We start from the raw sequence: 27,577 nt of genomic DNA, 5'->3' as shown, positions 1-27,577 counted from the left end.
TGCTCTCAATAACTCTGCTCCTCTGGTAAGACTCTCTGACAGCCATGGCCCTCTCCACGTGGCCCAAAAATGGCATACATGCATTCTGTTAGGGTTGCAACAGGAGTTTCATTTGCTTGGCTGTATTTTGAAAGTCACCCTTTTTCTCTACGTTTTCCTTCCGATACTTGTCCCCACACACCTCTCCTGATGGTTTCAGAGTGAGTCATTGAGCAAAGATAGGAGCGTCCTACTGTGTTCACTTTTCTTTCAGTCCTGCTGACAGGATTACCTGTCTATTTTCATCCATTTAACCAGATAGTAAGAATAAGAGAACTACAGCTCCTTATGGGTAAATCCCAATTTTGGCAAGGTTTCACATAACTTGTAAATGTAGAATTCAATACCAGGCAGAGGGATGATCTGGGATCTCACCACCTGCAGTCATTCACTTGAAGAAAATTTATTCCTGACTCATTGAGTCCACTTTTTTTTTTAATATTTATTTTTTAGGTTTAAGTGGACACAATATCCTTATTTTACATTTATGTGGTGCTGAGGATCGATCTCAATGCCTCATGCACGCTAGGCGAGCGCTCTACCACTGAGCCACAATCCCAGCCCCATTGAGTTCACATTTTTAGCTCCTTATCTCCATGGAATAATTTTTTTCCTTTTTTTTTTTTTTTTTGTTCTGTTTTCATATTGAATTATTGCACTTTGATGGCTGCAATAGTACTTTTTAACAAGAGTAGGTTAAAACTCTGAAACTCAATCAAGAAGAAGATTATGTGTGTTGATTTATGTGGCACCCTAATTTCCTCCATTTCTCTCTAAACTCCTTAAACTTCATTATTTTACAATGTATGAAGAAAATTAAAAGAGAAATTCCCTGTCAGAGAACTAATTCTGGAAATTAAAATATTACCATTTGATTATTGTTTCAGTCTCCCATTTGCCTTTTAACCTAATGGATTTAGTAAACTAATTTCCTTTATGCATTACACTCAATCACATCAAGAGTGACATATTATTTTGTTAATGTTTTAGGACAGTCATGTAGAGGGGAATGTGTTCTAGTCACATGGTTAGTACACTAACATGAAAGGCTAATTTCTAGGCCCACGATGGCTCTCACTCACCAGGAAACCACACCCTGCTGGGAGGGTTAACCCAGGAATGAGGGCTGCTCCAAGCTGTACCCAGCCCCTTCCTCACCAGTGACAGCCATCTCTGGATTTTCAGGGCTGCTGAACAAAGCCAACAGTTTTTGTTCGTTTGTTGTTCTCCCCACTCTGTGAATGGCATATGGACATTGCATTTTCCCCTCTTCATATTAAATTAAAGGGGGAAAAAAAAAGTGGGGGTAGGGTAAAAATCTAGCAGTCACTATTTTAAAGTTGTTCCTTTTTTACACAGATAGCCCATAATCACATTACTTAGCATGCATTTTTTTTTTTCTTACGAGTTTTATTTTAATGCTCCACAAATCATGGATTCAGGAGGGGAGTTGTGGGCAGGGGGATGGGAGCATGACTAGGAGTTGTGGAATCATCTGAACTCAGACATCTGGGAACCTCTGCTCCAGCAACAGCACTACTGAAGGGAAAAACTACTTCAGACATTGCAGGTCAGACTTGGAGATATTTATGGATGGTCATGAGCTATCTATAGAAGATCCATAAGCCTACGGCCAAAAGTAGCAGAAGAAGAAACATTATGAAGCAAGAGTTGTAACATTTTTTACAGAGAGAATTCATAGTTAAATCTAAAATCTAGAGTTTCAGAGATAGAGGATTGATCTAAAGTCTTCTTTCAGTGATTCAGCTACATATTCCAGAGCTCTTTTTAGATGAAAAAGGAGAAAATAAAGCAACATTTAACCCAGGATATTTCTAGAAAGGATGTTAGAAGCCATGATGTCACTCTCTTAAGTTTTTATAAGCTGCCAAAGTGAACAAATCAGTCTTGGGTGTCTCTTTCTTGCACAAAGAAGATCCAAAATAAAATAAATAGGGTTAATAGCTGAAAGCAAAAATGACATTTATTTTTCCTTTATTTTTTCCCTTTCTCAGACTCAGAGGTTCATGAGATCTGTAGTGTCAGGATTGAAGTATAAATAAGAAGGCAAGAACCAGAGAACCAAAATAAACAAACGCCAATCCATTCTCCAGTCTCAACCTCTCTATTTTGGTAGTGGAGACTCAGAATTAATCTTGTTTCCCATAGCTAAGGCCACGGATTTCCCCCAAGCTGCAGCTGTGCCCCATCATGTGTAGACACCATTGAATTTCATCTTGCTCCCTAATTTGGCCACTGAGACTCTGGACCACACTTAAATCTCAGATCCTTTGGATAAATGGCAACAACCTGACACTTCCTGAGGGGTTAGACTCTGCCCCTGAACCCTGATTGCTCTGTCACTGAGCCCACTGTCAGCCCCTAAGCTCTGCATAATCTGGACCTGGAGAGCCTTGGCTGATAGATCTCCTTAGGCCTGACTGGCCAGCCCCACCTGTCCCACCCTTCTTCCCTCCCCACACCAGCCTTCATTCAAGACCGATTGTACACTCGACTCTCAACAGCCCAGTTGCAGAATCAGCCTAGGTGCCTGTCAACAGATGAATGGATAAAGGGAATATGGCATATATACACTGTAGTATATTACTCACTGTAAAGAAGAAAGAAATCATGTCATTTGCAGGAAAATAGTGGAACTGGAGATCATCACATTAAGTGAAATAAGCCAGACTCAGAAAGACAAATTGTGCAGATTTTCTCATACGCGGAATCTAAGGCTGTGGGGGAGGTCAGGGAGACGACATGAATGTAGAAAGAAGACTATTAGTGAAAAGAAAGGAGATGTGGGAAGACAGGTGGGGAAGGTAAGGGTGAGGTAATAGGTGGGTGGAAATGATAAAAATATTACATGCATTTACAAATATGGTACAATGAAAACCGCATATTCCGTACCATTAATAGGCACTAGATATTTAAAGGCAAATAGTAAATAAACAAAAAGATTGATTGTGCACCTACTCTGCACCAGTTGCTGTGTGAGGCACTGGAGTCACAACATTGACTTAGGCAGCCTTCCCAGTGAAAAAGAAAATCGGCAATTACAAACATTACTGCAACAGAGAAATGAACCTTGACTCAATGTCCTCCCTCCACTCACCTCTGAGCAGGAGGAAAATAGCCTTCAGTTCTTACATATGTCTGCGGTAGGCTCCATTTTCAGAAGAAATCATCAAGTTGACTAAGTTATCTGTTAAAATATACAATTCCTTTTTAAATCAGCAACGTGGAAGAGTTGAGTATTGCCTGAGGATTACAGTTTCAAGATCACCGCTGGCCAAACTCCCAAAAGCCTGGTAAAATTTTATTCATGGGAGATTGCCTAAGAGTATTCACATTAGCTAATTCACTTTATAGATCTATATACCGCTGAACCTTCCTGAGGTCCCCCAAGGCCCACCCAGCAGGCCCCCTGAAGCCCCCCCATCAAACCTCTTGGTTTAGGGGGCTGACAAAACTCTAGGACTGCACAGGACATAGTTTGCCGTGGACAGTCTAAAACAGCAAAAGAAGGTAAGTGCAGCTCCCTTCCTGAGATGGTCTCTTCTATTCATTCATTCATGTCACTGTCTCCCTGATTCCTTCCTGTTTCTTTGGCTTCTTCTTAGTCCATTTTGAAGATGGTTACTTTCTCTTGTCACCCAAAATGGAACTCCCCATCTTCCCCACCCCCAAACATGGCCGTGTTTTAAGCTCCTTCATGCCTTAGCCCTCGGCCCACCACTCCAGACTCATCCAGACCACACCACTACTCCCCCCTGGTACCCCAACTGCAGCCAGACTGGACCTATTTCAGTTCCTTAGATTCACCTTATTTGCGTCCACCTCCTTTCCTTTATACAAGATGTTCCTTAAAATGTTTGGGCACATGTACATGTGTGTATATGCAAACGTGCCCATGTATGCACGTGCGCGCGCACACACACACACACACACACACACAACCTTTCTCTAAGTTCACTCATATTGTAGGTGCCTCTTCCAGGAAACCTCCCATAACTCCCCCTCTTCCCACCCTTCAACTGTGTGGTTTGACCCTGCTATGCACAGCCACAGCACTCTGGACCCTTCATTTTATTGTAATTATCATACTCAGTGAAGTGCCTGTCACAAAGTGAAGTGATTAAATTGATCCTTCTGAAAAGTGAATTGAATTGAATTGAGGGCTGCTCTGAAAAAAAATGACCTGGGTTGGGGGGGACATTGTTTTGTGCTCCTTGAGGATATTCTTGAGGACAGTGTTCATCATTTTTCTAGAGCCTTCTTTTTGAGGATCTGGGATGGGAATGCTTCTCTCTGCTCTCTGACTTAGTAGTAGTTTTGCATCTTCTAATAGGATTGTTTTATCTTGGCTGACTTTTGAATTGCATGAGACTTTGTCATATTGGCTGATAGAAAACAGAAAGCTAAATTGTGTCCCACTCTTTTGGGGGTGAACTCTATGAATTTGTCTCTCTCTCTCTTTTTTTTTTTTTGTAAGTACTTTCAAGTTGTTACCTTGCTATTTACTCTTATTGAAAAGCTGTTAAGTGAGCTTAAATATTTTGGGGGGATAAGGTCAGATAGAACTAATCAAATAAATGAAGTGATAGAGGAATGGAAAGTTGAACTGAGAAAAATAGCCTCTAAATGGTGAAAGGGTACACCACCAGTGAGTACTATTTAATTTGCAAGTCATTTAAACCCTCAATTGGATTCAACATAAACAAAATTTTAACTTAACCTTAAAAGTTCAGTGGTACTTTGTTTTCAGGTAAGGTTTGATTCAAAATCTTGAAGTAGGTCCTTGTCCCTCTTTATCTCTCACTTGTATTTTCCTCATGCTTGCTTCATGCTCTGGCTTTATATGGTGGCAAAATGGCCTCCAAAGCCTATCCCTGTCTTCCCAGCTATACAAAAGAATAAGCAAATGTCTCCTATGAGCATGAAATCCACTGGCCTAAAGACTTTGGTTTTCTATTGAATTCCCAGCAAAGAGGTGACTGGTACATATGTGAAAAAATAAATATTTGTTCAATTCCTAAAATCCCTGTAAGACCATCTCTGAACTAATCTTTTGATCAGGGGGATCCAGTGCTGTAATCTTCCAGGTCTGGGCCACATGCTCTTGGCCCCAAAACCAGGGTTGAGTTTCTGACTCAACCATGTGCACTGACAGTGGGGAAAGGTGATTTTTCAAAGGAACTCTGGGGCCTTAAAGAGAAGAAACATGCTGATCAGACCAAAAAACAAATATGCACATTGATGGACCATCAAGCAGATGATGTTTGAATTGAATTTTAAAGGATAAGCAGGAATTAGCTAATTCAAGGAGGGCAGTTATCAGTGGGTAACTTTCTAGGTAGCTCAAAGCACAGAGGCATAAAATAGCTTGATGTTTTTGAAGAATTGTAAATAGTTTAATACGGCTAGAGCAAACAAGGGTGGGGAGCAGTAGGAAAATAAACTGGAGAGATAGGAAAAGTGCAAACAAGAAGGACCTTTTCGACTAATCCAAGAAGCGTGCACTTTGTCCTGAAAGCTCGGGGAAGCCTAGGAAGGATTTTTAGCACAGCTAAGCCCTGGCTGATCACTACAGGGTCAAGACTGATTCACCCTCCAAAAGCTGGGTGGGGCTGAGTCTGCAGGTCAGGTAAAGGAGTTCCAGATGTGGAGGACCCAGAGTCACAGGGAACAGAACCAAGCAAACCATAAGAATCAATCAGACTTGGGAATCAAACAGGGACTGTCAACACTCTCAGTTTCTTGCATGTGAAAGAACCCCACGTTTGCAGCCTAAGCTGCTGTGAATTCTTCATCTTCGGGTGAGCCAGGAGGCTTTCACAGCACTTGGCTGGATATCACATGCATTTGCTGGTGCTGCTATGACAAGGCACTACAGACTGGGTGGCCTGAACAATAGAAATTTATTGTCTTACAATTGAGATAGAGAGGAGTTTGAAATTAAGCTATGGATAAAATTGGTTCCCTCTGAAAGTAGTGAGGAAAAAAATCTACTCCATGTCCCTCCCCTAGCATCTGGGAATTTGTTGGCAATCTTTGGTGTTCTTGGCTTATAGAAACATCATCCTATCTCTGCCTTCATCTTTACATGGTGTTCTCCCTGTGTGCATGCCTGTCTCCAAATTTCCCCCTTTTATAAGGACAATAGTCATACTAGATTATGGCTCAATCTAGTGACTTCATTTTAACTTGATTATGTCTGAAAAGACCCTGTCTCTAAATAAGGTCACAACTCTGAGGTACTAGACATAAGGACTTCAACATGCAAACTATTGAAGAATACAACGCAACAAACAATGATGTCATTAAAAAAAACAAACCCTGATATCAAGGTTTTAAAAGAAAAGGAGACATTCTCTAAGTGAATTGACTTATTTATAAAAGGTTTAGTATTATGTTTATTTGTAAAGACAAAGAAGTGAATGAATGTCATTAATAAAAGAGACTTAGGAGAAATTTCATAGTGCACAATGAAGAATACTATCACAGATTAAATTAGGAGAAAATGGTTTCTTTTTCTATTTTGTGAGATTTTGCATCAGAGAAGGGTGTTTGTGAGAGCTGTCCCTATAAAATGGCATTATATGAACTTTCCACTATTTAAGTCTTTTTGGCATTTAATCCTCCCAACAGTTCCTTGCGTTAGATATTATTATCTTCCTTTAAAAGTGAGAAACTGAGCATAAGCAGGTTAACAACATTTCTCCAAGCTCTATTTGGTAAAGACAGAGCTGAGGTTTTGAAATCTGGCGGCCCTGAACTTGAACTAGCACATATACCGCCCAAGAAATTTGATGAGAGTCCTGATTGAAAACCAAGTATTCACATTAGTACTGGATCCCAGAGCATTTCAGCACACTGCCCAAGGAGGAAATGAGCCTCTTGTGGGGACAACTGTTTACACTTACCATACCTAACATATTTGCTCAACATACTAGATGATCAAAAGCAAAAACTTTGTGAAGTCAGTGTAGAGTTCTAAGTCCTCTGGTATCAGAGTCACTTCTTACCAAAAGATAGTAGCATTTTCCCCAATTAACAAGGAAGTCCAAAGGCAGACTCTTCTCCATGGGCTACACTACCTAATTCTGCTGCAACACCTCGTGACCCACGGAAGAATACTTTCCCAAGAAGATGCAGCTGTAGAAGTTAAAGGATGCCGTCCCTCTGATGTCATTCCCCTTGTCATTCAATTTGTTGGGAAACTACTTGGACTTGAAGGCTTTGAAAAAATACGCACCCAAAGCGGCTTATAGAGTCTACTCTTTGCCCTTGAAAGTACTAATTTTCACCACCTCTAGGGGTGGAAGTAATCATTTTGCCACTTTTCTTGGGCAGTTCTGGAAGTTAGCTAAAAGCTACAAGTTTACTCCTTAAGAAAAGTGTTTCAGGGGGGCATGGCAATGCATTCCTGTAATCCAGCCACTCAGGAGGCAGAGGCAGGAGGATCACAAGTTCAAAGCCAGCTTCAACAACTTAAGAAAGCCCTAAGCAATTCAGAAAGACCCTGTTTGTCTCAAAATAAAAATGGGCTGGGGATGTGGCTCAGTGATTAAGTGCCCCTGGGTTCAATCTCTGGTACCAAAAAGAAAAAAGAAAAAGAAAAGTGTCTGTATCTAAGATAAACACACAACTTAAAAGGCTGACTTCAAAGAAATCCTGAGGAACAAGATAGCCTAGGTTGTTCTTCCTCACATTCTCTTCCATTGCAAAATCCACTAGCAAGTGGAGTTATTTCAAAAGCAGCAGCCCTGCTTCTTGAGTGATCTGCCCTGCTGGGTGTCTAGATAATTTCTATAGTGTATAGAGATTTGAGTCAGACTCAACTACAGAGCACAGAACTGAGGCCCAACTTTGGGTAGTTTCCTCCTCCATTTGCCTTAAGTTGTCACCACCTTATGTCCTCCTTTTCATCTCCTCCATTTTTGCTGAGCATTCTCTTGCTTTATTCCCAAGGAAAATCAAAGAAACTTGCTGCTTGGAAAAGCTCTAAAATGGACGGTTTTGAAATTTCTTGAAGGGATAAAAACTGTATAAATTAACACCACCCTTCCTCCACCCCCAACACACACACACATCCTTATCTTCGTGGAAGATGATATGGCATCTGAGAGAGTGGTGGAAGGGATGGAGAGGTCAACAAGGCTCTAGTTTTGCAGAGACACCTGTCAAGTTGGGGTTACCAGCTGCCGTTGGGGTCTGCCCTCTGCAACTCCGGGGAAATAGTACCCAGACCGTGCGAGACTCTACTGATCTGGAACTGGTAGGTGGTTCGCAGGTTTAAGGCAACGCAAGTGTCTGGGCAGAACTTTCCAACAGGCTGAGCCTAGTTCGACGTGGGCGAACGTGCTGGAGAGCCCAGCCCTGGGAATTGGGCAGACGGAAAACACGGAGAGCGGTCTGGCGGAGAAAAATGATCCTCTTGATCGAATGAACGCTTAGAACAGCATTAATACGCCACGCTAAAAATTTAGGTTAGGGTCGGGACACTGGGATCAGCTGAGGTTCTCCCATGCACTCACCACACTGACTTTCATTGGAAACGACCTGGGCCGCCAAGGATGGGAAGGGAACGGACTACAGGCTGAATTTGTGACTTCTTGCTCTGAACTACCACTCCTTTGGTTCGAAGGCAGAAACTTGGTCCTGCCTGTGAGATTACACGACGTAGGATCGAGTCCAAGTGGGTCCCCAAATGGACTAGACGCGCCGGAAGGATCTATGAGTTTAATTAACTAGTCCCCTCCACACACCCATTAAAGGAAAAGGAATTCTGATAGGCACCTCCCCGCAAAACTGTTTGATCAGAGGAAATTGAGTTTGTCTCTTTTTTCCCCCTTCGCCCTTCCTGTCCTTCAATCCATCAGGATTGTTGGTTTAAATTTAGGGGTGGGGGGAGGCTTAAAATTGAGGGTGGGGCAGAGGACGCAGCACCGCTGCACTCGAGAACCCGGACCGCCTCACGGTGAACTTCCAGCAGATCGCGGGTCTCCAGCTCCTCCAGTTCCTGCACGCGGAGCCAGTCTTTGCCTAGTTCGCTGCCAGAAAGCACGTCCCACTCGCCGCCCTGCATCCGGGCGCCAGCCGGATCAGGGCACCGACCTTGCTCTTCGGGGCCGAGCAAGGGAGCGCGTGGGCGCGCGCCTGGAGGCCTCGATCCTGCGACGGTATCCGATCCGCGTTTTTGCTCGCGCCAAGCCGGGGCGGCAGAGGGCGGGGTGCTCGGCGGCGCCGCGGAGCTGGGCTCGGGACCCGAGCGCACTCTGCCTGCAGCCCGCGCCCGCGCCCGCGCCGCCTCCCGGGGCCGCAGCCGCCCGACAGCGCGCCCGGAGCATGCCAGCCTCTAGCCGCCTGCGCTGACTTCCCCCAGACATCGGATCGCACGGCGACTTTCTAGGCTCTGGATGATTCTCGTGCTGTGCACTCTCGCCCAGCCCTGACGCTGCCACCGCAGCTCCGCAGACCCGCCGAAGCACACCGAGGACCGTCCCTCCGAGTTCGCTCTCCCAGGCGTGGGGTAAGTAGGAGCCGGGCTTTGGAAAACCTCTGCAGGGGAGGCTGCGGCGTGTAGGTGCGGGGAGAGCGCCGCAGTGCCGGGGTCGAGGCACCTTCGCTGTCAGAGCTGGGGATATGTGACACCTAGACTAGGATGGTGTAGCAGAAAATAAGGAAGATGAGCTATTCGTTCGGGGGGCTGTGTAGACAGTGAAAGCAGGTACTGGGCTGCAGCACCAAGAGGGCTTCAGATAGGCTGCCCGTATGGCTCCTGTTTGCTGCATCACATCCAATGCTTCCCCTGATCTCTCCTGCTAGAAACCCGTGCGGTGGCCCGGGAGTCGGGGCGATGCGGGGCGCGGGGAGGCAAGGGTGCATTGGCACGTCGTTGCCACTGAGGATAGCCTGTCACCTACTGGCGTCCGGAGGGAGGGTCTTGATTCTTTCCTAGCCCTGGGGAAAGGGTCGATTGCTTTTTGGCAGGGGTGCAGCAGATTTCCCTCCGTCTCGGTGATGTTATTTTCTGAATGCAGCACGTTATATGAAGAAAACCGGAGCGTCTTTCTCCCTTTAGGCCGAAAAAGTTGGAGAAACTAGGCATGTTAATAATTAGCAGGAGCAGGACCCAGGATGCCCCAGAAAGCTGTTAAATTTTCATTGCCCTCTAAGAAAAACAAATGGCATCGCCAGTGACTATTGGCAGCGCCGTGTTATTTTGGGGACTCTGGGAAAATTGTCCACAGATTGTCTTCAGGAGGCTGAAGGTGGGGCGGGGTGACGGAGGGGGGGCGGGGGGAGGTCGGGAGGACCGCTGGCACCATAGTGAGTTCCTGCTAGCCTACGGAGGATTCAGAATCACAAGCCAAACACGTTTTGCTGCTGATTTTAAAGAGTATCAGAGGCAGAACTGCAGCCATGAACAAGGTGAAAAATGCACCAAGGGAACCGGCCTAAAGGAAAGGGACATGTAAAGACCTTTCCTCTCCTGCGGACTCCAAATGCATTTGTATTATATAAAGGATGTGTACTCTTGTGGCTCTCAGGATAGGTTTATGAAGGACAAATTATAATTAATGGACTCGGATCTAGTATCTCTGCCTGCACAGAGTTTCGTGTACTGCCTCATTTTAATCAGCACTTGGAAAGGCTATGTCTGCCATTGATGTTATGTAATTGACATGGTTCACCATCAGATATTTTTAAATGTACTTTTGGAATAAAGGGAACTTCCATCTGTCTCTTCAGACTGGCCCAAGGTGTAGACTGTCCTGAGGGTTGCTAATGTTTGCCCTAGTCTCCGCTCCAGATGTGTGAGCTCAGCTGTTGCCTGTCACTTAGGTGACAACTGGCCTTTTCCCACTAAGCCTTTGCTGTCTCCATTATCCTCAGTGAAGTGTCAGTGTTCAGCCTGGCCTTCTATTATCAAGAGTGGGACTCTAGCCCCTTGGGGGACAGCAGCCTTATTTGACCATTCCCAACAATATATCTGTTTTCAGACTCCAGGATTTGGGTGGGGGGCATCCCATGACAGCAAGATAGATACATTTTGAATTGAGCACCAATGGAATTTAAAAGTTCTGTTTTAATCAAGATAGCTCTGTAAGGATGATGCAATATTTGTCAAGCCTCTTTCCCTGGAACAATATTTACTCCCACCAGGGGATTTTAAACTTAAACAGCAGCCATTTATCTTGCTGTCTGGTGGAGACCGGTTCATTTTGCCTCCAATGTGGTCCTAGCCTAGGTGGCTGGGATTGGCCTGGGACAGGAATCTGTCATTGTAGCTAGCTGGAGCCTGCAGAAAGCAAAATACAGCACCTGCTGGTACCAGAGGGGTTCTAAATGCCTTCAACTGGCGAGTCAGGAAACACAGAAGGAGATATTTTACAAGCTCTTCCAGAAATGTTTATACAAAGGATTTAAAGGTTAACAATGCATGTGCTCTCCATATTAAAACTGAAAGGTGCTAGAAATAAATGGATGTTACCCACAGTTAAGGGTTAGCACACTTGCTGATGAGCTCAAGAAACTCTAAAGTTATGACTAACATAGTGGTTCAAACTTATGAATAAGCCCAGGAGGGAAAGAAGGAAGGAAAGAAGGAGGAAGGAGGAGAATAATTGGATGGTGCATAGAAATAGACATATTGACACGAGTGAATGGATTTAGTAAATTAATTTTTCCATCCTTAATTTGGTACTAATTGGTAATTTACCAGTGAGTGAGCCTGTTGATTTGTAGATTTTTAGAAGAAAAGTGATATATTTTACTGAAGTGACAGATTCAATCAGTTCCGCCAGTAATACCAATGAAGCTTAAAAAGTTTATTGTGTTTTTATAATCAAAGTCCATGGGATCACCATTTGTCTCTACAATAAAAGGAGTTGTAATGAGTCAGCTCAGGTCATGGAAATAAAATCTAATATGAGCTGAGGAGAGAAGGAACCCACTAGAGTTAATAGCCAAACTATTATAGAATTGTTCCTAATATTTTCTCCAAGCATAACACTGATAGGACCAAAAAAGTTTAAATTTTGTAATTTCCTTAAGGATTTTAAAAGTAAGCTTGCATATAAGTTTAAAAAGTATCATGGGAAGAGAATTTCTCTAAAATATATAATTGCTTGAAAGTAATATGCAAAGAGTTCAATATTGTAAGTGACTGAATTGAGTGTTTTGAATGACTGTAATACTCATGAAATGGAATAAGACTCTTTAAAAGTTATCTTCCAATTACTAACTCTTTGAGTCCTCTACATATATTTTAGCTTGTCTAATATTAGGGGAAAACAATTTGAAGTAAAGATTATCATTTACTTGTTTTCTAATCACTGCATTTGATTCCCTTGTTAAAATAGTATATACAGAGTAAATCTTTCCTTTTAAGGAAGGAAAGTAATTTTTAAAAGTCAAAGTGATTCGCATCTGGGCATAGAAATATTAAAGATACCCCTTGACCAGGATAGACCCTTCCCCATTAGGAAAACATCTCTCTTTGTTGTCTCCATGTTATATAAAATAATAAAAATTATTCAACTCTTATTAATATGAGAATATTAAAATTGCTTAAATCTGTAATTGTTCCACAATAAAGAGGAGTTAGGGAGGTGAATGAGTTGTTTCTTGGCTGGTTGGTTGGCTGGTGTTCTGAGGGACCATTGCTTCTTGATCCTCTGCTCACTGAATAGAGCATTGCCATATTGAACACTCATGCTTTTACAAGGTCTATGTGAGCAAGCGAGTCGGGAGAGAAAAGTACAATAATCCTGGTGCCAAGTCCCTGCATTGGTGCTGTTCCTCGAAATCTCAGGCAGCCTTTGGAGCCAGAGCTTCAGAATGCCAGAGAGCAAGAGGGTGTGGGGCCACTGTGGCAGCCCGTTGGCCTCTGGAGCTCTTCACCTGTGGACATACACAAGCATAATGTAATCGGCAACCCACCTCCTTGTTCAGGGTCATGCTGCACTGAAGTCAAGGGGGCTAATGCCATATGTGTTAGTGAGTGAATGTTATGGAGCTGAAGAAAAGACCTGGCCTGAAATGGCATGGGGAATGCTACTAAGCCTTTGTATCCCCCCTTCCCCTCTCTCTCTCTCTTAAAGGAGAGAAAAGACATGCTTTACAAGTCAGAGTGTGCTGATGTCATGACACTTCTGGTATAGAGATATGACAGAATAATCAGATCACTTTCTCTCTGCCAGAATGACATGATTTTTCCAAGCACCATTCCTGAGCCACTGGTCCATTAGCCCAGACTATTTCCAGTTATTGGGTGAGGGGGTCAATTTTTCCCGTGTCTTGGTTTGTGCTCACAATTTAGGCTAAACTCCAAATGAGTTTTGGTCACTTTTGAAGTGATCTCACTGGGCACAAGAATAATTGCCTAGACTGAACTGATTACACCCGTCCAGGTTCGTTTTCCTACAAAGAGAGATTTTTAAATAAAAGTTAAAAATTCAGCAAGGCAGATGCCAATGTAAACATTTTAAAACTTAGAGCTGTAAAGGAGCAAGCAACTGTCATTTGCCTTTACTTAACTCCTCCTGCTCCCAGGTTTGGTCCTAAATGACCCTAAAAGTCAACTGACCAATTAAAGAAAGTGTGGTTGTTTCCCCCTTCCCACCCACCCCCCCACACACACTGATAGACTTAGGGTAAACCCTTGGGAGAGATGCTTTTCATTTCTGGTGGATTACACTTAAGGAAAAAAGTGAGGGCTGTGTTATTTCAGTTGTTCTGGTACTGAAGTCATAGACTCCTTTTAAGAGTTTTGTCCCAGTTGCTGATTTATAGCATCCACCAGCTTTCCTCTGCATCCTTCTTTTCTCATTGAGTCTCTGAAAGAAAGGTTTGTCAATAATGCCGTGGAAATACTACAGTTAGACACAGCCCGGTGCGCGTGGACTCCTCTGTCCTGTGTGCACTCATTCAGCCGCTCTTTTATCTGAGGCACTGATCCCACAGCTCACAATTATGGTCTTTGACTTTGGTAACAATTCTGTTTGAAATGTTTCCAATTACACACAATATTGGCGGCATGTAGCAGCTGCATGCCAAAAAGCATTTCTAAGTGTGTTCCAAGAATCAGGCTGTGATTGCTTTTAATTTAAATAAAGGCTATTTGGTTTCCTGTGATGTTTTTTACAACCACCTTTTCCTCCATTTGTGTTGCCTTAAAAAAAAAAAAAGGTCTAATATAACGTAGCCACCACTTAGGGTGATACAATATTGATTTGATGCTAGTTTTCTAAGATGCTTTGAGCAAGCACAAGGAACTTTTTAATAAAGGAATTTTAAAGAAACATTGTAGTACAGTTTGGATTTCCCCAAAGAAGAAAATAGAGAAAAGGTTATCTGCTAGCATATTGTAAGTAGTTATGTTTTCAAGTTTTTCTTTCTCTTCAGGGACCTATCATTATAATTATCTTTATAAGTCATTAGATATCACTTGATACATTGTCTTTTCTTTAAATTTCTCTATTTTTCTTTTTATAGGTTCATGAAGAGGTGTTTAAAAAAACATTGAAAGAGTACAAGAGGGGTTAATAAGAACATTCTTAAAGAGGAGGAAGTAGCAAATAATTTCACCATCCTGTGAGAACTAGCCCTCCAAATCGGCCTCTTCTGTAGGCTTGAAATTTCTGAACACTGAAACCTTTTAAAACTGTGGTGGTTTAAATCTCTTAATAGCTACCAGATATATTTGACTTATTAAATCTGAAAATAAGAAAATACACATTCTCAAGGAGTGAATGGGTTGGTAATAGGACTGGGGAGTTCTGTTCCCAGAATGGTTTCTTGGTCCACCTGAAACATAACACCCAGAGCTAGAGGGATCCAATGGTGAGGTGCTAAGATGGTCCTAATTAAGGTGTTTTTACATAGGCTCTTTCAATCTTGGCAAAAACATCCTATAGAATATAGTGCTTCTTTGGGTTGAACAGTAGTTGACTTGCATAAATGCCAACATCTCTTCTGGCATTTCTGGAAATCTTCCATCATGTAATAAATAGTGCTGTATAATCCAAATTTGTAAATGCCATGGTTCATGTAGCCCCTGTAGAGACAGCTGAAATTAACCCAGGCTGCTAAGGATCATCGAGATCCAGGAAGTTACATTTCTGCCTAAAGCCAAAGTCTGACTAGTTACTAACAGTAGTGGGAGATGTGAGTTTGTTTCTTAGTAGAGGAGGGTACTGTGAAGAAGTAAGTGCCCATGGACCCATATGAGTTTTTCTTTTCCTCCCCATTATCTTTGGATACTGTCTCTCAATTAAACAAACCTCCTTGGAAGAAAGTTGCACAGCTAGAGAAAGTTGCACAGCTGAGCAACCCAGCCCTACCAGACACACCCACCCCACCCAGGTCCATTGCTACAAAATCCACGGTAACTAGGGTTGAAATATTGGCCTCTGCCCTAGTTAATGCTGCTTTCTGTGTGTACACATACATACACACACGCAGGTCCTTCATTCTACTACTAATAAACTGACTTAAACCATGTGACAGTTTCACCAAGAACATTTGTACTTCTTTTGTTTCTTTTATTTCAATGGCAAGCAAATAAAATAAGAAGACACTCATAACTTATTGACTGTAACTGGTATTTCCAATTATGCTGTGTACATGCTTGAATAATGTAAGTTCCTTATTTACAATGTGAAAAGAAACAAAAGAAAGTGGCATTTTGTTTTGCTTTAAAATATGTCTTCTGAACCATTGGGAAACTATTAGATTTTTTTTTGCAGGAACACTATCTAGTGTTTTAGTGTTAAAATATTTGTTACAATGTATGTCAAAAAGAGAAGACATTTTAAATTCTTCTGTGACTATGTAATTAATAAGTATGCACAGTGCTTGCCGTATATGCATGTTGCATAATTTTTAGAAGGAGATAAAGTTAGGGCTGAAGTGCATTAGAGAATCACAGATGTTTCTTGTAAGAAAATTCATATGCTCCGTAGGAATTTTGAACTGCTTTCCGATGCTTAGCTTTGTTCATTGCAAGGATCATATGAATGATTTCATTGAGTTGCCTAGTTCTCATTTACACAAACCTTCAGAAAGGATCCCAAGTGATAAACATCTTACCCCCTCACCTAATTCCGAAATGCTTTATTTAGCCTTTTATGTTTTTGTGAATGTGAAAGGAGGGAGTAAAATATACAGAGAAGATGTTTGTGTTCAACCAACTTAATCATATAAGTTCCCTTTGTGGGCCTTCTATAAGCTTAAACATCTTGGCAGGCTAATAGCCAAAAATGTGTCCTCAAGTCCTGCCAAATGTGTTAAAAGCAGACCACGCTCTCTCCATATTGAAGCACTGGAAATGTACTTTTTTTTTTTTTTTTTTAACCTCTGAATTTTAAGAAAAAAAATCACTCTTCTCATCCTCCTTACCCACAGAAACCAAAATTATTATTCATTGCAGTGCTGAAGTGAGAAACTGATAGGAGTAATGACATTTGTATCAAGTGCTTTAAACTAGCTTGACTTGGTTGTTTAAGCAGGAAACAACTGGCTATTCTATAGTGTATGATGGATCTCTTTTGTTAGGTTCATGCTGTCTGTGGACACTGGCTTTTTCACTTTGGTTTGAGAACTTTTAATAGAGTTTATCCTGTTTCTTCTTGAGTGAAGTCTCTAGAATAGACAGTAGTAAGGTGACATACTATAATAATGCAAAGAAAAGTTTTTCTGCAGCCTTTTTCTGAAAATCAGAAAACTCAAGACTATCATGATTAGCTGTGTGACCTCAAGGTCATTCTCTCAGCCTCCGTGAGCCTCAGTTTCCTCATAAATAAAAGGAGAAAATTAGACTAACCAAGTGCACATTAACCAAACAATTTCATCATAAACACCTGGGAAGCTTTTTCAAAATACACATTCACAGAGATTTCAGTGCAGTAGGTTCCAGGCAGGTTTCTGTGCTTTGTTTGGTAGTAGGTATTGAATCCAGGGCCTCCTGCTTGCTGACCACTAGCTCTTCCACTGAGCAACCTCCCAGCTGCTGGGTAAGGTCCTGCATATTTAGTTTGAACAGCTCCTCAGGTGATGCCAGAGTACAGCTGTGATTGAGCCACCAAATTACATGGCATCTAAGAGTTCTTCCTGTTCTAAAATCTTCTGTTTCCAATTCTACTAGGCTGAACTGCCTAACAGCCCTTCTTTTTCTTCCTTTCTCTCTCCCTTTTTTCTTTTCTTTTTCCCCCTTTTGTTCATTCATTTGACCATTCATTCATTCTTTTTTTAAATATTTTTTAGTTGTAGATGGACACAGTACTTTTATTTATTTATCTTTATGTGGTGCTGAACATCCAACCCGGTGCTCCACCCGTGCTAGGAGAGTGCTCTACCACTGAGCCACAACCCCAGCCCCCATTCATTCACTCTTAATGGCTACTTTCATCATTAATGTTACTATCAAAGTATTATAGATGTCATTTAAACCCAATTCTAGGGCAGTCCATGTTCTGTGCATGGCTGATGGTAATTTGTGTCAGAGAGGAGACATGTTTGCTCACCGTTGTATGCCCTTTGCCCAACACAGTGCCTGACACTCAGTAGACCCCTCACAAATACAGAGAGCCCAGAAAGCTTTCAAATTATGTTATGTTTTCAAATAATATGTTCAATACAAGTGTTATCAAATTGCAGACACTTTTAAGGGATCATTTTTCCAGATATTTAGCATACTCAATAGCATATCTATTATATTTTTCCATAGTAATAGCTGGCCTTTTTGCTTTAAATTTGGAAGGACTTCATCTGAAAAGATATCTGGAGGCTGACAAAAAAAAAAAAAAAAAAAAGATATTGAGCATTTTATTCTAGAATAAAAATTTTTTAAATATTTTTTAGTTATACATGGGCACAATATCTTTGTTTATTTATTTTTATGTGGTGCTGAGGTTTGAACCCAGTGCCTCACATGTGCAAGGCAAATGCTCTACCACTGAGTCACAACCCCAGCCTTAGAGACCAATTTTTTAAAAAGCATAATTAACATACTGTTGGAAAAAATAAGTTTGTCCTATGTCTCCCTACTTTTGAAGTTCTTGTATTTGTTGAATAAATGAATTTCAATTTTCTGTCGTCTTGCAATATGTACCTGTTTAAGAAATATAACTCAGCCATAAAGATTTCACCATAAATATTTCAAAATTTATCCAACAGATTATGTTTATTACAATTTTAGGTCCTATTTTTAAATATTTTGAATTAAAATCAGAAATTTTAAATGTACCTTTATTAATACAGGTTTCTTAATTAGGTATATGTGTGTGTCTGTCAAGCCATTAAACTCTTTGTTCTTTTCAACAATGGAAATGCAAATTCTCATTCTCTGAACTAGTGAAATAATCTTTAAGCTAGTTCGTTATTTATAGCCAGCAATTATTTTGATCCATTTACAGATGTAATTCCATATCATATCTTTTATAACATAAAATATTTTAAAGCTGTCTATATTCGTACTAAACAGAAGTTCATATCCACAGTGTATGTATTTTTTTGTTCCACTTAAAATATCAGAGAATCTCAATAAAATATAATAAATACATTTTCCATTTTTCTCATAATTGCCATAATGCATCTTAAATATTCATTATCAAGCATGGGAAAATACTTGGGTTCATCGTTTTATGAAAATTAATCTCATTTCTTTGCTTTTTCTTCTTCTGTGTTTGAAGTACTTCTTGTCATTATCCTATTATTGCCATTACTACAAAATCCATACAGACAAAACAAAAAGAACTTAGGAATTTAAACCAGTCAGTATTACTGCTTCTTTGTCTACCCAGCACAAATAAAAAGGGACATTTGAAATTCACTTAGGTTTCTGGAATTTGTTGCTATTGTAAATTGTAATTCTTGTGTGAGTTTTTGGTGGTTAATTTTTTGTGTTTTTGTTTTTATTTTTGATACTGGGAATTGAACCTAGAGGTGCTTTACCACTGAACTACATCCCCATCCCTTTTTATTTTTATATTGAGACAGAGTTTTACTAAATTGCTCAGGCTGTCCTTGAATTTGGGATCCTCCTGCCTCAGTCTCCAGAGTAGCTGGGATTACAGATATGCACCACTGCACCTGGCCTTTTTTTCTTTTTTTTTTTGTAATTAAAAGAAGAACATTAAAATTTGCCATCTACACCTGGCTAACTGACTGATTTCCTTTGGATAGTTTCAAAGTACAGGTGTGGCCGTCGCAGAATCAGCTGACTTCAACATGTGTTTTCCTATTGTGTGCACACTGCTAAATCAAATAACCAGGACCTCAGAGTGAAAATCTCTACCTGAATTATCTACTTGAGTTGTTTGCCCAGTGTAACTGAAAACTCTCTTTTAGACATCACGTGAAGAGATACTGTGAAGCATTTCAGTCAGGAAAAAGATTAAGCCATAGCTAAACAGAGTTTAAGGATCATTTGAGATAAATTGAGTGCTGATTCAAAGTACTGCATAAGGACTTAATATTTGTAGGTTTAACTTTCCTGAAGTTTCACAGCTAATCTCCTTGTTTGTGCTGGATTTCAAGTTAATATAAAAGGACACATGGGATCATGCTCACTCTACCTTTCGGGTCTCTGTTGGAAAGTCTCCTGAGAGTAGAGAGGCTTCCTTCATCTCCTTATGTGGAAGAGCAACGTCCTTGCCTCCCAAGGGGCTCCATCCACACCCCAGGACCTGCCCTTCTGCTCTCCAGGGCACTTGTCACTGTCTGCTGGATAATGCCTCTCTGCTAACTGCTCTCTGCTTTCTGGATTACTGCTCTCTCCCCAGCTCTCTGAATATTGCCAGCACATAGTAGGCACTTAACAAATGTAAGCAGAATAGATCTTCTCCTCAATATAGTAATAATAATCAGTGCTGAGAAAGTTAGAATTTTAAACTTATAATCAAATTCTGATAATGGACAACAAAGTTAGCAAATGACACCTTATTTTATAAAGTAGGCACTTGTGTATCCTTCTGTATGGAAGACAAACAGAAGCCAGAATTCTGTTTTTTTTTTTTTTTTTTTTGAGATACAGTTTTATTTTGGGTTTTGGTTATGTCTTGTTTTGTTTGGCATCTGAAGTGAAGTTTCTGAGTTGATTCCCTCTTATCTGGATAAGGCCAGAGAGAGGTGATAGAGTAGAGGAAAGCATCCTTCCTCTCCACCCCACAGTGACCAGTGAAATGTAATCATACTGTAAAGGGATGCTAGTTTAAGAGCAAACTGAACATCTGCAGCAAGAAAGGTCTACAGCTTTTTTCTTCACCATGCCCCATGCTACCTGTAGCCTTAAGAAAAAAGAGGTAGTATCTTCAGACAGATTTGTGGTGCTGCCTTATTTGTTAAAACACTACAAGAGAATGTCAACTCCCTCAAGAAAGCCCCTGATCTAAATTCCAAGTTTGAAAAGCTAATCCTCTGAGTGATTTCAACCAGCTTACCAGGAAACCTACTTGCTTGAAATTATTTTAATGTCTCAGGTTCCAGGACTTAATTGGCAGTAGATCAGCTTTCCTATTAAGAAGCCAAGCCGATTTATTTGTCCAGAAATTACCATGTTTTAACTTGGGGGTTCTTGACTATAAGACTTATACCTCCAAAATACACAAAGCATTTGGATTCATCTCATTTACACAAAGCACTTTCAGAATCACCTCATTTATCTTTACTGCATCTTTGTGGGGGGCCTAACCAAGATTATCCCAATTTACAAGGAACTTTGGCTTGGCAATTCCTAAATAAATGCATGCTTGCAGTTGAAGTTTTAAAAATAAAGAAAGAATAGCAGAAAGGGAAAGTAAGCTTACTAAAATTTGTTTTGATTCATGTTCTATTTCATAAATATTACTGTGCTTCCCTGTGTGCTATATTAAATTAGATAACTATTGTATCCTGCTAATAATTTTGACGTGACTTGGCATGATTAGATTAATTTTCCGGACCAATTACCTGTACTGTGCCTCAGTTTCTTCAGTTAAAAATGAAGGGCCTGGGGATTTCTTCTTTTTTTAATTGGTGTCTTATAGTTAGATTCACTTTGACATAATCATACATGCATGGAGTTTAATTTACTCTATTTCAGTCCCCAGTACCACCCTTCACCCTGTTCCCATCATTTTTCCCTCCTCCTATTCCTCTTCCTCTCCTCTACTGGTCTACCTTCCTGGAGATTTCTTACACTCAGAATTTATTTGATTCTAAAATACTAGATTTGGAGAGCATAATTTCAGGAGACTAGATAATAAATAACTGATTTTAGCTGCTATTATTATTTTTATATTCATCATCATCATTGTCACTGCTTGAATCATTGACTTGAATTATTCAACAATCTAAGGTAGTCTTATTTGCTAGGTTCAACTTAGAGCTTTAATCTTATTATTCAGTGTGACCAATTCAATATTCAGCAATAGCTTTAAAGACTTAAGAGTCTTGCCATGACTCAAAGTCTGGTTTAACAGTTGATACAATAGCTAAAAAATTATGATATTAAAGAGCAAATAATCTGATGTTGTTACAATGGCCTACTTATGTTCATCATAAAAATTACAAATGTGTGTTTATGCATGGGAAATGTGGAAGATTTTAAAGTAGAACTCACAGTAGTATGTTTACTTACTTGTGTAATTATATAGTAATAAAAACTATGTTTATAATGTGCATATCCTACTCAGGAGGCTGAGGCAGGAAGAGTACAAACTGGAGGTCAGCCTGAGCAACTTAGACCCTACTTTCAAATACTATTAAAAAGGACTGGAGATGTACTCCAGGGGTAGAGCACCTGCCTGGCATGCATGAGGCCTGGGTTCAATCCCCGTACTGCAAAAAAGAAAAAAATGTGTGTGTGCATGTGTATTCATTGACCAGATGTGAATTAATTTGGGAAGGTTAAGAGAGTATTTAACTACAAAATAAAGATAACTTGTTTTAGTTGCATTCCTAATATTTTTAAAAACTCTAATAACATTCTTATCTCCCACAACCCCCAGATAAAAGCTGGTAAATATGCAGTAAGTAGTGAAACACTGTACTAAGCTAATACACATTGGCATATGTCACATACCCACTGGCCTGGGTGTTCTTTTTAGGGTATTATGATTAATTAAATCACTAACTTTTCAACAAATACTCAGGACCTCAGATCTTATTCACATTCTAATTAGGCCAAGCCCAATGTAACAATGAGTCCCACCAGGAAGCCTTATACCTTCTGTATTATGTCTAAGGCGATCAAGTTTGTGAACTGTTCAAATAAGCACAGCAACGAAATGAGCTATGGTGTATCTCCCAGCAGATTCATAAGTGACTGTGAGGTGCTGCGCCAATCACAAGGACTGTATAAATGTGACATTTATAATCACCAGTTTGAATCTGGGTCACTTCATCTGTGACTCAAAGATCAAACACCATCAGATGGTAATGACTGTGTGAAAGTACTGCAGGAAGACCTTGCATTTCTTAATGACACCTTTGCGGCCTTCTCAGCAGACTGTTAGAGGCTGGCATAGAAATGGAGTGGTGTGTGCCCTTGGTCTGGAGGCCAGCCCTTCAGGGTGTAATTGGCACACTACTGCAGAGATGCTTTAAGAATGGTGCACAGTGGTTTCTCTTGTCTTAGCTTCTTAAATGGATGTACAAAACCTTTCATTTTTTTCCTCTTTTCCTGACTATTTATTCACTTCAAAGTGATGCTGTTTTGCATATTCCCTGCTTTCTTTTCTGTTCTCTGAAAAAGTTAAATTACACTCACAAATGCATGCTAGCCATTCAATGTCAAAACTTCCCCATTTTTATTTCAACTCAGTGGGTGGGGCATGATTTTCCTTGCAGGATGCCTTTACGGAGGGCCTGTGGTGTGCCAGGCATGGTGTTAGACTCTGGGAATACAAACATTCAACATTAAACAAGAGTGGTTCTGTCTTTAAAGAGCTCATTGTTTGGTAAAGAATGAAGGCAGGTAAGCATTTACAGAAAATGTATATGGTCAGGGCAGGAATAGAATAATGTACTAAATATAGTAGTAAAAGACAAAAGTCGTTTATCCTGTGTAATTGTCACAGAAGGCTTCAGGGAGGAGGACAAGATTGAGCTGGGATGACTAGGAGCTGATGACACCATTGAAACTGGAGAATGAGTCGTTCTAGGCAGGAGGCAAAGTGTACAGGAATCATGAGGCAAGGATGTTCAGTGAACTGCAAGTTTCTTTATTTGGCTAAAAGATTAATTCTGCTGGTACCTGATGCCCACTTTCTAAAACCTCAGTCTCAATCTGAAATCAGAAAGGAATTTGGACAATTTCATTGTGATCCTGTCTTTCTTCTCTGTGGATGACTTTAAGCTTGGATCAGAGCTCTGACTTCCTCCCTCAGGTTGCATTTACCTGGCCCACCTACCAGGTCTTGACACTTGTGTCTTTTCATTGTTATGTTGGTACAATCCAAACTTATTTACTCTTCGGTTTCACTGCCAGGCTTGAATTTCTGCCCCAAGTGTTTAGTCAACACTATATAATGAATGTTAGACTTTTATGACTTTTGCTTTAGTACTGAAGAACTTTCTCTGAAAGCTAATTGTTGGAAAAAGAGAAGCCTGAATGTCGCCAAGTGGCTTCCAGATGTGTTTTATTGTGTTAGTATCTCTGCTTTGCTTTCATAAAACCTTTTTCTTTTAAATCTTAAAAAAAAACCTTACTAAGCAGAAGTAGCAGGTAATAGTTCAACTTCTCATAGGAATTGAACTCTTTTCTTCACTTCCTGAATATTTCTTGAACTCCTGTTTCAAAACAAAACAAAAAAACTATGATTTAGCCGCCCCGCCCCCCCCCCCAAAAATCTCTAACAACATAAAGGACAATATTGAAAAAAGGAAATCGTTTTCATTTGTTTTTAAAGGTAAAATCACCTCTTAGGTTGGAAGGTTCTGCTGTCTTTTAATATATGGTTCTTCAGTGTGGTCCAATTTCTTAGAATTTCTGCCATCTAATTCTTCACTCAGAAATCAGTATGTTTTCAGGCATGTGATAAATATTTTGTAGCCTATGTGGCTGAACATGCCAATTTCAAAGAGCTTTACAAGCTTCAATTAATTTTCACAACAGCCAGATGCACTTTGCTTTATTGATGGAAAGTCCACAGATAGTGGGGTTCAGAGGTATTGCCCAGATTCTTCTAGCAAAACTGTTTTGAAACTTTTTTTGGAGCTGGCTGTACACTTTTCTCAAACACGAGATAATCTGGAACCCTAGCAAATAAAGCAGGGCTGCTTTTCTTGGGGGGCAGAAAAGGAGTCTGTTACAGGACTGCCATATTTATCCAGGAAAACATACACCCACAAGATGCCCAGTTAAATTTGAATTTCACATGAACAATAAATACTTTTTAGTACCAGTGTCTTAAATATTGCATATCCCTAAAAAAATTATTGGTTGTCTCTCTGGAATTCAAATTGAATTGGAAATCCTATGTTACCAGGCAACTCTGACCTCACGGCCTTAGCCCTCCCACACTTTCAAGTCCCTAGTCTTTTTCTAGCCAGGGTAAGGTTCCTGGTTCCTTGAACAGTTTGAAAACAAATCTATACAGATGCTGAGAAAGAAATAATAACACATTTCTCTTCTCTGTTCTACATTCAGGGAATATTATCTTTTCCTTGGCTATGTCAGAGAATCTTCATGATAATGCCTCCCTTGCTGCACATGATGATTTTTAAAGAATTACTGCTTTTACCTTGCCCTTATGTTTTCTGTGAGGATAAAATCCTTTAACTTTTCAGTCCTTTTTTTTTTTTTTTTTGGTACCAGGAATTAAACCCTGAATCACTTAACCACTGAGCCACATCCCCAGCCCTTTTTATTTTTATTTGGAAATATGGTCTCACTAAGTTGCTTATGGCCTTGCTATCTTGCTGAGGCTGGCTTTGAACTTGAGATCCTCCTGCTTCAGCTTCTGGTAGCCTGACAATCTTTGAGACAATATTCGTTAAGTCACCTATTTGTAGAAAACAACAACTTAATTTCTATCAGAAAAAGAACTAATCAGCATTGTAGATTGACCATATAGAGTCAATAATGAGAAAAGTGAATAGGAGCTGCAAGAGTTTGATCTGATATGACCCAGGGGACAACTGTCTCCCACAGACTTATCCTGTTTTTTTGGTAGAGATGGTAAGTACATCTTTTAGTGGTCCTGGCTTGATGACAGTACCCAATGAAGTAATTCTGATATTTTGCTGCAATATTTTAAAGAAACCTTTGGATATTGGTCTCATTTCTTAAGCCAAGTATTCTAGAGTATATTTAGTTAGCCATTAAATGTCTCAGTGTAAGTGATTAGTACAATCTGATTAGCAATCAGAAGCTACTTTTTGTCTAGGGGGAAATAATACTTCAATACCCAAGGAGCTCCTTGGATTAATAACTTTAAAAAAACATTGTAAAAAAAATATACAAGACACTGATGTTCTGGATGGGTGGCCTGCTCATTCTGTGTAAGATTTTGTACTTGCAGAATATTGGTAATGGTTTCTTTCTTTGTGGCTATATTAAGATGGGTATAATTTTATCCCTTGTGCCTTTGTGCTATAAACACGTTACTTTTAAAATAAGAAAAAACAAATATTAGAGAAATATTTTAAACAACATTTCTATGTTTAAATTTTCCAAAGTCATGGGTGAAGATCATCTGGGATATAGAAAATTTTTTTTTAACTTTTCAAATATTTATGTATCTTTCAAGTTTAATTGTTATATGAAATCTGCCCAAACTATTTACACTTAAAATTTATCTCTTTAGGGGCTGGCATGTTAGCCTAGCATGTGTGAGGCACTGGGTTCGATTATCGCACCACGTATAAATAAATACATAAAATAAAGGTCTATCAACAACTAAAAATACATTTGAAAAAAATATCTCTTTATTCTTTCATTCATTCAACAAATAGTTCTTAAAGAAATATAGTATACACATAGTCCTTTGTGTTCCATGAAAGTGGGTGGAAGGAGAAAGAGAGATCAAAGATAAAACCCATATCTTCTTCCTTCAGGACTTCACTGTGTGGGGGTGGGGGGGGGGCAGGGCCAGGAATGTACTCATACAGGTTGCCTGAAATGGGGAGGAAAGATAATGGACCTCAGTTAGCACATGTATTCTTTGATGCTCAGTGATGGCCAATGACTTCACTGGGCTGTGTGTCACCATTAGTACCTGGGGACCTAGGACACCTAAGTTCCTGGTGAAGGTTCATAGTCTGGGACCATAAAAGCAAATGCAAGCTCCAATTCCAGGAGGTAAGTCTGAAAGCCACCAGAGTCCCTGCGTATTTTCAAACCCAAGGTCTGGAATGAGTGAGTTCATCTACTTCTTCCGAGAAGGCCAGCCCCAGGACTGGTTGCAAGCTCATCCCTGTAGCCCTACCAGCTGTAGGTGCAGCCTGGACTTGTGCCTGACAGTTCACCCTTCTGTAGTCTGGTTTCAAGGAGTTCGCTGTTTTTTATTTTTACTCTGAAACTCATACCAAATTTGTACAATGGAGAAGCCCAAAGCATTTACATCTTTTCTCAATAACACTAACAGAATATTGCAAGGAAAAAAAAAAAAAAAAACTAGGCTACCTTTTACTTTTTCAGTGACCAAATGAAAATGAAATCTGTCAGACAATTTGAAGGGATTTGTGTGATCAAGCCTAGGAAATTACATGTTTTGCATTTGCTAAGACAACCTTTGGGATCAAAGTTAAATTCACACAAACCATTGTATATTAAATTAAGCTGCTACATTAGCATTTGTAAATCTTATGAAACTAATTTCCCAAATATACAAAATAATTGCTTTAAAATAAGGCAAAATATTTTATTCTTTATTTTGATTATATGTTAAAGGTATAATTTTCAAGAATGTACTGAATGTGGAACATTTTACTTTAAAGATGTACATTTGGATTTGGAAATCCACTGAAATAAACATGAAAGAACTTTCTGAAAAGATTTATTCTACTTATGAATCAACTAGGTGTTTTTTAGAAAGAAATATTAATACTATGCAGAATTGCCTAATCATAATTCTGTGACCTGTTGAAATGAAATAAATGTCTTGATCTGTTGAGCTGCCCATGGAATTTTATCTAAAACTGATACCACGTCTTTCATACTTCAGGACTCCTGTGAATTTTATCACAGAATCACTTTATACCCCATTTGGAAGGCAGCCACTTAAGCGTGGAGTATGACAATTGTTTAACGGTGCATAGTAAAACTTAAGTAATTTATGGCTCCAGAAAGGGAACTGTATCTAATTGAAATGTCCAGAGTAATTCAGGTAGGTGGACATAGCCACCCAGGTGTCTTGGCACTGTTCCAATTTGGATTGGCTAATGAGCTTATGAGGTTGAGGTCTGTTTTGCCTGACTCCTTTGCAAGTGTACTTGTCCATTAGCACAGTGCCACCTCACACCATGCTGGGACATTGATTCCATGTTGATTCACAAAGGAATGCCTTGGGTCACACAGCAACTATCTAGTCAATAGCAGCTA

The 27,577-nt window shown here is 40.1% G+C and overlaps 1 protein-coding gene across 1 annotated transcript in view; it reads left to right on the top strand.

Annotated features, from left to right (window-relative positions):
- Positions 1–9,338: 9,338 nt before the first annotated feature.
- Positions 9,339–27,577, top strand: part of Prickle1 (prickle planar cell polarity protein 1) — a 109,984-nt gene continuing 91,745 nt past the window's right edge. The window contains exon 1 of the mRNA XM_076854342.1: positions 9,339–9,577. The gene's annotated coding sequence lies outside the window, so the exon portion shown is untranslated. The remainder of the gene's footprint in view (positions 9,578–27,577) is intronic.

Source organism: Callospermophilus lateralis, chromosome 4 (assembly GCF_048772815.1).
Source record: "Callospermophilus lateralis isolate mCalLat2 chromosome 4, mCalLat2.hap1, whole genome shotgun sequence".
NCBI lineage: Eukaryota > Metazoa > Chordata > Mammalia > Rodentia > Sciuridae > Callospermophilus > Callospermophilus lateralis.
The sequence above is the reverse complement of the archived record's forward strand: the minus strand, read 5'-3'. Positions and strand labels throughout refer to the sequence as shown.